Source organism: Cyprinus carpio, chromosome B13 (genome assembly GCF_018340385.1).
Source record: "Cyprinus carpio isolate SPL01 chromosome B13, ASM1834038v1, whole genome shotgun sequence".
NCBI classification, from domain to species: Eukaryota; Metazoa; Chordata; class Actinopteri; order Cypriniformes; family Cyprinidae; genus Cyprinus; species Cyprinus carpio.
This window is the reverse complement of record NC_056609.1, coordinates 23,578,981-23,591,005: the sequence shown is the minus strand read 5'-3', so window position 1 is coordinate 23,591,005 and position 12,025 is coordinate 23,578,981. Positions and strand designations below refer to the sequence as shown.

Below are 12,025 nucleotides of genomic sequence, written 5' to 3'. Positions count from 1 at the left end.
AAAATCCTACTGACCCCAAACTTCTGAACAGTAGTGTATAAAGCTATAAATATATGTATGATAAGCTATATATATATAGAGAGAGAGAGAGAGAGAGAGAGAGAGAGAGAGTGAGAGAGAGAGAGTGCGTATGTATGCATTTTTATCTGGAAAACAATTACTTTGTGTAAAATTGACATTTGTGTCTTTTTGCATCTTATCTGTAAGTAAAACATTTTTGTGATTAATCTCATTATTTTGACCACTGTTTAGAAAGTAGAATGAAATGGTGTATATCCCAAATTCTGTATATTTATATTTTTCATTACACATTCAAATTGTTTTATTTGTCATTGTTAAATTTTTCATGTTTTTACAGATTTTTTATGTATTGATTTTTCTTCTCTAAACTTCTCAGTGAACCCCTTAGAGATCACTGACTTCGAGTCTTCATCTTATACAACTGTACATTCATATCTTAAATCAAGTGCTATTCATTTCTTCATGTATAGAATGTTTTTACTTAGCAAAAGAATAAAAAATGCACTTTTACGTTGTCTTGCACTGCAAGATCAGTTCATGTTGGTCTGTCTGACACAGTTCACGCTGGTCTAGAGTTCAGGCCAGTGATGTACGACTTCCATCACTTCTGCTCTGTATTCTCATTTGTATTCCCCTCTGCTATTTTGACACTCTCAACCCCCCCATTGCCCCTTCTCAATTTATGCTTTCTACGCAAACTCCACTGAAGGTAATGATGCAGTACGGGTACATTTCATTGGTGTACTAATGATCTCTCTGTTTTTTTGGTTCCTTGTGTGCACCGATGCGGAGACCTGGTTCTGCACGTGTCCTTCGCTCTACTCCAGTAAACCGTGCCAGTTCACCGCCTGCGAGCAAAACCCATGTGCACGCGGCGCCACCTGCGTTCCCCAGACGCGGCTCGACACGGTGTGTCTTTGCCCCTACGGAACGCGGGGTCTCCTCTGCGATGAGGGTAGGTCCCGTCAAGGTTTGTGCGCAGACGGCGATTTACACCAGCATCCATGGAGACACAATGAAGCCGACATGGCCAGAGGGTGTTTCGTTTGATATTTGTTGCATTCTGAGGTTTGTTTTCCTCCATCTCCTGCGAGCACCTCCGTCTTTGAGGTTAGACCCATAGGTGGTAGATTGAAATGTATTCCCAATGGTTTTGTTTAACTGATGCAAGCCGTTGAAATACCGTTCCAATTAGAGAAGCTAAGTGTGCTCTACGCTCACTTAACAGTTACTGAACTCTGAACGTTTTGTGGATAACTGCCAGTCTGCGTTGCACTGCCATCTCGATTCCTCTGACCTTTCGAGGCATCTACAGGTTATAGAGTACGCATCCAAATATAATGAGCACACCAAGTGCTTTAAATTAGGCAACTCTGAAACTTAATTTATCAAAGCGTAGTCACAGAATGTACTCGATGCAATTGGGTTTGTTTTATTGTCTCAAATAACAAAGCTGTGAAGACACACTACAGCGCCGTGTAACTAATGTACTCCTCTTCCTGGCTCTAGCTTGCAGTGTTAAGTCAGCTAAAGTCCGATATCTGCTTACACGGATAGCTCTTCATCTTCTCGACGACGCTTAGAGGGAAAAGAACTGCTGCTATTTTGCTGTAATCTAATTGGGTGGCGTGGTTTGACGACCGCTTGGCACAGCACGCTGGGCAGGGCTAGCACACGTCGCTCTGTCAGACAGCAAAGAGCCCGATGCCAAATAGAGTGTTCTAATCTCCCAGTGTCACACCGAGTGGGACTGACATTTGAATTTAAAGGCCGGTAACAGCAGATAACATCAATCAGTATTGATTAGTAGCCAAGGCCTCGCTGCCTCTGGGCAGTCACTCAACTTTAGATGTGCTGGACTTCTTCAAATGAGCCTGGGCTAATGGAATTATAGGAAGGGTGTTTTGAGTCTGTTTTATGTATTGGTTTAGTGTTGCATTTAGATACATTTTTAGTAATGTATTTTTATAGATTACTCAGAAAATAAGATTCAAAGAGCATGCTCTTATTTATTTATTTTTTTAAGTTGCCAGGCAACATTGCAAATGTGATTTATGTGGTAACATCCAAAGTAGCTGCTTAAATTAACTTTCAAGAAAAAGAAATATTTTGGAAAAATGGGTGTCATGCACCAGTGTTATATTAGTATTATCTGAATACTAGTATTTATTAACACTTTAAATCAGTGTTTGTTTTTATATTTTAGTTTCTCATTTTATTTTTAGTTTAGGATTGTCATTTTATTAATATATTTCATTTTTATTATTTTGTATGTTTCTATTTAGCTTAGATTTTTTCTTTTATATTAAGTACAAAAATTACAAAAACTATTCTTAAAACCTATTTAGGTTAAGTTAAAATTATGTAAGTTAGTTACCCGTGGCAACATTTTAATATATATATATATATATATATATATATATATATATATATATATATATATATATATATATATATATATATATATATATAATATATATATATATATATATATTATATTTATATTATCAGGTTTTTTAAGATTTTCATCTAATGTTTATCATTTATTTTATTTCAGCTTTGTTTTAATTACCTATAACAATTTTTAGTTTTAGTTTAATAACACTGTCATGCACATTTTTTGTTTTTATTTCACTGTAAGTTGAAGTACTAAAATAAAAACTTATTTCAGTTAGTTGCCAAGGCAAATTTTTTTATTTTATTTTCATTTAAGTTTCTAATATGTATATTTTTCAGCTTTCCTTCATTTGTCAATAAAAATTTTTAATAGTTTTATTTAAAAATAACATCACTTTCATTTTATTTTATTTTATTTTGACTGACTTAAAATCGATTCTTTGCATAAATGCAGCTTTATTATCAAAGAGTTAGCTTTTTTTAGAAGTATATTCAGAATCCACAGGCAGACAGATAGACTGATCTTTCGACTGATCATAGGAGCTTGTGTTGCTGAAAGCAGCTTGAGGCGGCAGTGGAGTTTAGAGGACAGACTGTGTTCTCTGACGCACCTTTAATATCACACTCACCTAAAATAGACCCATAACATAATAGCACATCTGTCCTAAACCGCCTTACTGCCTTAACACACACATCATGTGACTTCCTGTATTTTCATTTCATCGGCACCAGGCTCTACGTCAAAAGATTAAAGAATCATCTTGTGGGATGTGTATAGGATCAAACGGATTTTGTGAGGAGTTGCTCACATGTGCATATAATTTTTATGTCTATTTTTCATTCATATGTGTGTGTGTCAGTGGAAAAAGAAGGAAATCAAAAACAGCAAAATATCTCTGGGTCCAGCCAACACAGCTGACGGAAAGCTATTGAATTTCACTACAGCAAAATCCTTACACACAAATGTTTTTTGACTAGAACGAATGGAAATAAATGGGTGATATGTCACCTGTAAAAACTGCCAGTGAGTCTGAGGTTTTGTTTTCTTGTTCCTTTATTCACCTCCAGCAACAGCAGAGAGAAGCAGCCTGTGCTCTTGCAGTGCCTTTGCATTAAAGGTTATATGGTTATTTGAGGTCATATCTTTATCCTGTCATATGGGGCACTGACAGAAAAAAATTTAGTTACAAGAAGAATTAAAAAAAAAAAAATACAGTTTGGTTTTATTCAGTGAGAAATCAAGCAGGGAAAGCAAGATTTTTCATGCCTAATTATTGCAGTTCTGATTACTTCTGAAGGCTACTATCAGAAATCCCATTTGACTTTGGAAATGAGCTCAAACCACATCCTTGCACAGGACTGCAGTTTATCTTAGGATGGTAATTGGTGTTCTCAAAAAGTACCCAGTATGTCCGATTAATAAATTGCCAGTTTATTAATGGATTTCACTTGGAGCAAGAAACGTAGCTCAGCATATGCAGCATATCACAGAGCCATTACATGACACTGTGAGTTAAGAAATACAGCTGGCCCCATCAAGCCATGCCTGCTAAAAACGTATTCTAGTCCTTCATTAGGTGCTGTGCAAATAAACCATGACAAGGTAATATATGTGCAATTTCAAAAGGCATCAATAATTCAAGGGGGGAGCAGAGGGAAGAAATTCAATGCTGTTCCCAGAGAAATCCTCCGGAGAGGCTTTGCAGACTGCACAGTTCATAAAGACAAAATGAGGGGTGGAGAAAACTCTTTATTTAGCACATTTTTGGACTGGAGAAAAAGTGTAAAAGCTTAATGTACCCAAGCTGAAATGTTTCTGAGCGATGCTTGATGGACCAGGTGATTAAATGGTGAGATATTTCAGCTCTGAAATGCATTGTCCAAAGTAAAAGCCATTTCACAAATTCTGACCGATTTCTGCAAACATCGCTGTTATGACCAATGTCCGTTCCAAGAGTAAAATGGCACAAAATTACAATAATAATAGTTAGCAGCATTATTTTTTCCCCACAGGAAATAATATTGCTTAGAATTTGACAAGCACTATAAAAAGTGCAATATTGCCATCTTGTGTCTCCTTCTCAGACAGCTGCTGCTGGTAACTTCACCTCATCAAAAGTGTTATTTAGCTTTTTTTTTTTTTTTTTATTACAATACATTTCTCAAGTATAATTATAGTAAATGTAGTTGGAATTGAACATGCAACCCTTACGATAGGTTACCATTTACCATAATGTTGTCATAGCCCTGATATGTTTTATTATTATTATAGGCATAGGTTTAAATACAATTTTCTTAAATGATTTTTTTTTTTTTTTTTTTTTTTTTTTTTTTGCTATTTCTTTGCAGCTGTCAACATCACTTGGCCCAGGTTTAGTGGACCTGATGAATTTGGATACTCATCCTATGTGGCTCATCCTTCTATTCCCAGTATGGGTCATTTTTATGAATTCCACCTGAAGCTCACCTTCCAATAATGTCTCCGCTTTGACAAACAACCTCATTCTCTTTTCTGGGCAAAAGGGACAAGGTGAGTCAAAATGGGAATATTGTCTTATTCCTTTATATTTGTTACTCCATCTTTCTTTATTCACTTTGAGTTCAGCGCATCTCTCAGTGCTTATCATACAATGCTGGTGTATGAAAAAAAGAGCTGGATTCATAGCAGTTTGGCTGTAAGCATTAGATGAGGTCATGTTAGAAGAAGTGAGGTTCAGAAATAGTATCACTCAACTAGGAGATATTAATGGTGCAGCTGCTGTAAAAAATGTGCTGTAAGTGTAAGTCCAGGACCCAACAGCAGAGACCATTTATCTGTGCACACAATGGGGCGATGATTTTTATTATCTGCCATAGGGGAAAGATCTGTTATATATGAGGTCTCTAAAAAATCTCAGGTAATGGAGGAGAACTCTTAACCACAGAGTTCAAAATGGGCTGTAAAGATAAGGATGTAAATATTTTGTTATATAATAAATATAATAAATGCAGACTTGTTTACCAATAAAAACATTTGAACATATTTAATTTGTAGATAAGTACGAGTAATAATTATTTAATAATAGTGTGTAATAATGTATAATAAATAATTATTAGTGCTGTCAAATGATTAATCATGATTAATTGCATCCAAAAGAAAAGTTTTTGTTTACATAATATATGTGTGTGCACTGTGTATATTTATTATGTATATATAAATACAAACACATGCATGTATATATTTAAGAAAAATATGTTGTTTATATATTAAATATATTTATATAAAATATAAATATATAAATGTATATACATGTAAATATTGTACATATAAATATATAAACATATATAAAAATATATAAACAGAAATATTTATACTTTATGTGTGTATTTATACAATATATGCATAATAAATATTACACAGTACACACACATACAGTATATTATGTAAACAAAAACTTTTATTTTGGATATGATTAACCGTGATTAATTGTTTGACAGCACTAATAATTATTAATTTAATAATATTATAATTATATAAATTGATCTAAAAATGTCTTGCTTAACAGCTAAAAAAATTGTTTAATATTTTTAAATTATAAATTTCTTAAGAAAATACAGTTTTAAGCATTTTGTTGCTTGAAAACAAACACACACACACGTCACACACACACACACAAAAACTGATTAAGAAAATTATTGTATGCAGAGTTGACAGGCTTTTTTCTAAATGTAGAAATGTATATTTATAACAAAAACCAACAAATCAACTTCCTGTTGAAAATGGAAGAGCTGTCGTTTTGAGAGACACTGCATCTCGGTCAAGTTTTCTCATGCCTTGATTTCCTTCGCCACCATCGGCAATTTATTTTAAGGTCAGTTTCGGTGGCTGCTAACTGACACGTCACTGCTACGAACATGTTTAATCAAAAGACAGGCAGCTGAATGAAAGCGTAAGGGGGTATGAATCTTCCTCAGTTCAGCGAGTGTCTCTTGGGATTATAGTTTAGAATGATTCATCGGGGGAAAGAGAGAAGAGGACAGCGCTATGAATAATGAAGCAATTGTCAAGGGAGCCATGCAGCACAGTGGAGGACAAAATCAAAAAGAAGGAATCAGAGAAGATGAGAAGGCAACTATTCACCTGATAATTGGCCAGATAAATTGGAGCGTTAGATCCATCAGCTCAAAAGAAAAATAAATTACATTTTATAGATGGCCAGATTGACCTGGACCACCAGTGAAAACGCTTCAAATTGACATACTTTTCTAATTTATTACTTTTTTGCATAGTAATTGAGTGATTGGTGACCACATCAAAATTAGTGTTTCATTTTACCTAATGCATTTTTCAAAACCCTTAATCGGTTTATTTCCAGGTTTAAAGTGACGAGGAAAAAATTCTAGATTTCCAATATGGTCTCAGACTTTTGGTCCCCACTGCATGTGTTAATTGGATTCTGTGGGTTATTGATTTCATGAAGGCATCAGTGGAGACGACTTCGTATTGGGGGTGTGGAATGGCAGCATTGTTCATAAGTATAATCTAATCTACAAACCAAACAAACACACATATACAAACAAAAACAAAAATAAAATATAGCATCTGATGTACCCGATTAACCATACAACTATACATTTTGCTTCTCAAATAAATATGTTGTTTTAAAGATTTTGATACTTGAAAACAAAAGTACTCATTAAAAAAGGGTTTTCTGCCATTTATATGGTGCTTTGAAGATGTAAGTACCATTTTAAAATAATAATTGCTATTTGTTTGAAATGCAAGACAAAGCCAGTAAACATACTGTACGTTCCTACAAAGAAAAGAGAAATGACTGGGGATGGAAATTCAAAGTGTTTTCTTGTTCTGAGTGACTGATTTTGACTCTAAGCTCTTTTTTTACCAGCTTACATCATGTTGTTTTTTTTTTTTTCTAAACAGGTTGATGGGCAGAAGAGGAGGATGGGTACATCCCCCGGACCTCTGGTGGCCTTGAACACCTTTAGTCAACTTTATGTGGGTGGATATGAAGAATACAGACCTGAGCTATTGCCTGCGGGTTCTCAGTTTCAGAACAGCTTTCAAGATAGTGTGTTTTTTCCTGTTTTTCATTATGGTCTTGTTCGATGTCTTGATTCAGATTGTCAGTTCATGATGAATTCAGTCTTTCTCACTTGGATCATCTGTGTAGTTATGTGTAGAGAGAGTGAGGTGCGTGAATTAATCTTCTGTTTAGCTCTGATGGGACCCTTAACCTTGTGTGTAATATGTGTGCAATCATTCAGTAAAAAACTTTATGAAAACATACATTTTAATGCTAACAAAATATGTGTTTGCAGGTCAGCATTATCATTTTGTGGGGAATTGCTTGTAAAATGTAACAACTATTGATCCGTCAAAAGTTTAGACATAAAGCAGTGAAATAACCAAATGGAAGTATGGGAAATATGTATTGACCAAACAAATAATCTAAATTATATTCTTACATTACATAGCTTTGTAAAGACATTACTTAGCCACAAATCTACAAAATTAATTAAAGGAACAGTCCATTTCAAAAAAAGAAGATTTGCTGAAAATGAACTCACCCTTTAGCATTACATCTAGTGCTCACCGGTGGATCCTCTGGAGTGAATGGGTGCCATCAGAGTCCAAACAGTTGATAAAAACATCACAATATTCCACAAGTAATCCACACAACTCCAGTCCATCAATTAATCAGTGAATGCAAATTTCTTTTTTGGGTGAGCTATCCCTTTAAGGATTCACCTTTAAAGAAAGCTGATAGGATTTCAGATTCAGTTCTTTGTGCCCAAACTTTTGAATGGTCGTGTATTTTTTATCTTTTATCTCTGCCATCTTTTTACACAGCATTTCATAAGAGCAGTAGGTTGGAGTGGATATTTCGTCTCGGGCTCTGGATGCTTTACAGTAAATGGGCCTCATTCATGAAACACGAGCAGAACAAATTTCTGTGCAAATCCTTCATAAATCTGTTCTCACATAAATTGTTGCATTTTCTGCCGAGTTGAATTGAGACATTCTGTTCCAGAACAACAGAGTATCTGTCTGTGATTTAAGAAATGTTTTTAATTGTCCATTGAAATTCTGTGGAATGATCTTAAGCACAACATCATGAAAACATTTGTGAACTGATTCCTCCCAACCACTGCATGTCTTATTTAGTTGCTTTTGTTGAAGAAATGTTCTAGATTCAATAAAAGTTATTCTCTATTACAGCATAACATAATTTCGACTCATCCCTCTGTTTACAGTAATTCACTTACAATGGAAGTCTACTGGGCAAATAAAATATAGTTTCAGAACGGCTATCTTGGGGCATCTTCAGCCTCAAATTACATTGCTGAAACTGCTTGATTACGATTTTAAATGGTTATTGACTGATTATTTAATTATCATCTGAATTTAATACCCACCTATGAATATATGAACTGATCTCATGGAGCGCAAGTCACTTGATATTCATAACACTATCTGTATCTGCCACTTACTGGATATTTAAATTCTTTTTTTCTGTTTATCAGCATCAAAGCATCATTTCTTTCTTTTTCAGCATCATGGACTTGTGCATATTTTCTCTCTCTCCTTCTCCCTGATGGCTTTTCCAAAAATAATCACACACTTTGTCAACACCATGTTATTTTTTCTTCTTGTTTCTATAGAGAGCCATGTGACAGAATTAGATGCTTTTATTACATGAATTTTCAGTGATGACACAATTGTTTCCTCTTTCTGAATGTTACATTTACTAGTCTTATAGAAAAAGGCATCCGGGGCATGCTGGGATGTTCAATGGATTCCTCAAGAGTGATTAGAAGAGCTTAGTTTGGTGTCAGTAAGTTTTTTTGTTTGTTGTTTTTTTTAGGTTTTTTGAAGGAAGTCTGTTCTTTCAAAGTTTATTTGATCAAATGTCTGCATTTATTTGACCAAAAAGTATTGTATTGTAAATAGGGCTGTCAAATGATTAATCACGATTAATCACATCCAAAATAAAAGTTTTGTTTACATAATATATGTGTGTATACTGTGTATATTTATTATGTATATATAAATACACACATGCATGTATATTTTTAAAAAACATGTTATTTTTAATATTTAAATATATTTATATATAATATAAAATATAAGAATATAAATATATAAATGTATATACATGTAAATATTTTCTAAAAATATATAATTATGTGTGTGTATTTATATATACATAATAAATATACCCTGTGTAAACACATAAATAATACAAAAAAAACATTAATTTTTGCATCAAATTAAACGTAATTAAACACAAGACAGCCCTAATTGTAAAACATTATTACAATTATTATTTTCTGTTTTAATATATTTTGAATTGTAATTTATTCTTTCATTTATTTGATCAGAAGTAAAAGCAGTAATGTTGTTTAATATGATTAAAATAAATTTTCTATTTTATGCAATTTAAAAAAATACATTTATTCCTGTGATTGATAAATTTTCAGTCTTCAATGTCACATGCTCCTTTATAAATAATTTTAATATGCTGATTTGGTGCTTAAGAGACATTTTATCAATGATGAAAAAAGTTATTCATATTTTTGTCGAAGCATGGATTTTTTTCAGAATTCTTTCAAAAGTCTTTACTGTCATTTTTTATACATTTAATGTGTTCTTGCTGAATAAAAATATACATTTCTTCAAAAAAAATCTTGTTGACCCCAAATTATTGATACTGTATATTTCACTTTATTCCTCACATAATACTATCATATGGCTTGTATCTGAATAATACACAAGACTAATTTCAAAGTGTTTTTTTTTTTTTTTTTTTTTTTTTTTTTGCTTTTTGTTTGCTATACAGCACCTGGTTACCATGAGAACATGAGAGTGAGTAAATAATGCCAGGATTTTCTCTCTATCTTTGACTTTAAAGGCTGCATTTTCGATCTGCTGTTTCGGACGAGACAGGATGGGATGTTTCATCCTCCAGGAAGGCCAGAAGGCAGGTCAGCGTCAGGACGTAATGTGGGGCAGTGTGGTGTTAATCCGTGCAGCTTGGTCATCTGCCAGAACGGAGGCACCTGTGTGGACTCTGGATCCTCTGTGCAGTAAGACTTCCACTTCAGAACAAGAACCTGTTTGTGCAATGGAATGACTGACAAACATTATTAATCATTTGTATTTGGCCTACCCCTCCAGCTGTTAGTGTGTGTTTGGATGGAAAGGTGCTCTTTGCTCAGAGGAAGTGTCGTTCTGTGATGCTGAGCACATCCCACCTCCCTCTTGCGCTCACAGCGCCACCTGTGTGCCCCTCTGATGGATACACATGCCAGTGCCCCTTAGGCTCTGCTGGTCTCTTCTGCCAGCAAGGTTAGACCACAATCAATCCCACCTCCAGGGAACTGCTGGGGGCCCTCAGTAGGGTTCAGAAAAGCATAGTGTAAAAAAGAAAATAAAGATAATAAAATGATAGGTTGAATTTCCAAATGGTCTCCGGAGACTGGAGATTAATGACTTTTTTATTATTATTATTAAGAGCCATATTTTTGTTTCTTTTCAGGTATATAGTAACTGTGGGTAGAAAAAAAATACTATCCAGTTAATAGATATAATATCATATAGAATTAATATAATATATTTACATGTATTTACAATTTGTTTTTATAAATGTGTATAAAAAATGTTTCTGAAGACGTCTCTTATTCTCACCAAGGATGCAATAATCAAAAATACAGTAAAATAGTATGACTCATTAAAATAACTTTTTTTTACTTCGTTTTTAATGTCATGGCAAAACTGAATAATGTTAATAATGTTTTTGTAGGATTCTTTGGAGAATAATAAAATCTCAATGACTCCAAACTTTTGAACAATATTGTGTATATAGTACATAATTAAAAACACACAGACACATATATATATACACATCACACTGTCAAGTAAGGGTGTGTCTTCCATGAACAGTGTCTCTGGATGTGACAGAGAAGGGCCTGATGGGATTCACCGGCGGCATTCAAGAGGTCATAGTCAGTGCTCAGGACCTTGAGCTTACATAGACAGGCGCACTGGACAGAGCCAATGTTGGCAACTGGGACAGGACAGCGTGTGGATATAAGGTTTGCTTGAACGGTGGCTACTGCCATCCAGCAGGTCTTTCTTCATTCAGGTGTATTTGCCCCTCTTTGTGGACCAGTTCACGGTGCCAACAGTCGGTTCACTGTCAACAGTCTTTGTCAACATGATTCTGTCTGTCCATAACACAACGTCTGCTTCATATTTATGTATGTGTTCTTTAGGATGGATTGGGACTTATTGTGATCAAGAAGTTACGATATGGACTATAAGGTTTACTGAAAACTCTTATTTGAAATAAAAGGATCCGAAGTACAACTCAAGGAATCTGATGTACTGATGTCAGGTGTCACTGAATTTTTCTACTTTAGCTGTAATGTTATGAAGTGACGAGAATACTTTTTGTACGCGAATAAAACAAAAATAACGACTTTATTCAACAATTTGTCTCCTCTGTGTCTCTCCACATTACCGTAGCACCATATTGGAGAATATTAGCTGAACGCAAGCAGTTTATGCTCTCTTTTGTCAGCCACGCCACAAGGATGCGCTGTT

General features: G+C 34.3%; 1 pseudogene; it reads left to right on the top strand.

The window, feature by feature from the left end:
* Positions 1 to 266: 266 nt before the first annotated feature.
* Positions 267 to 11,454, top strand: LOC122139331 (annotated as a pseudogene).
* Positions 11,455 to 12,025: the final 571 nt, after the last annotated feature.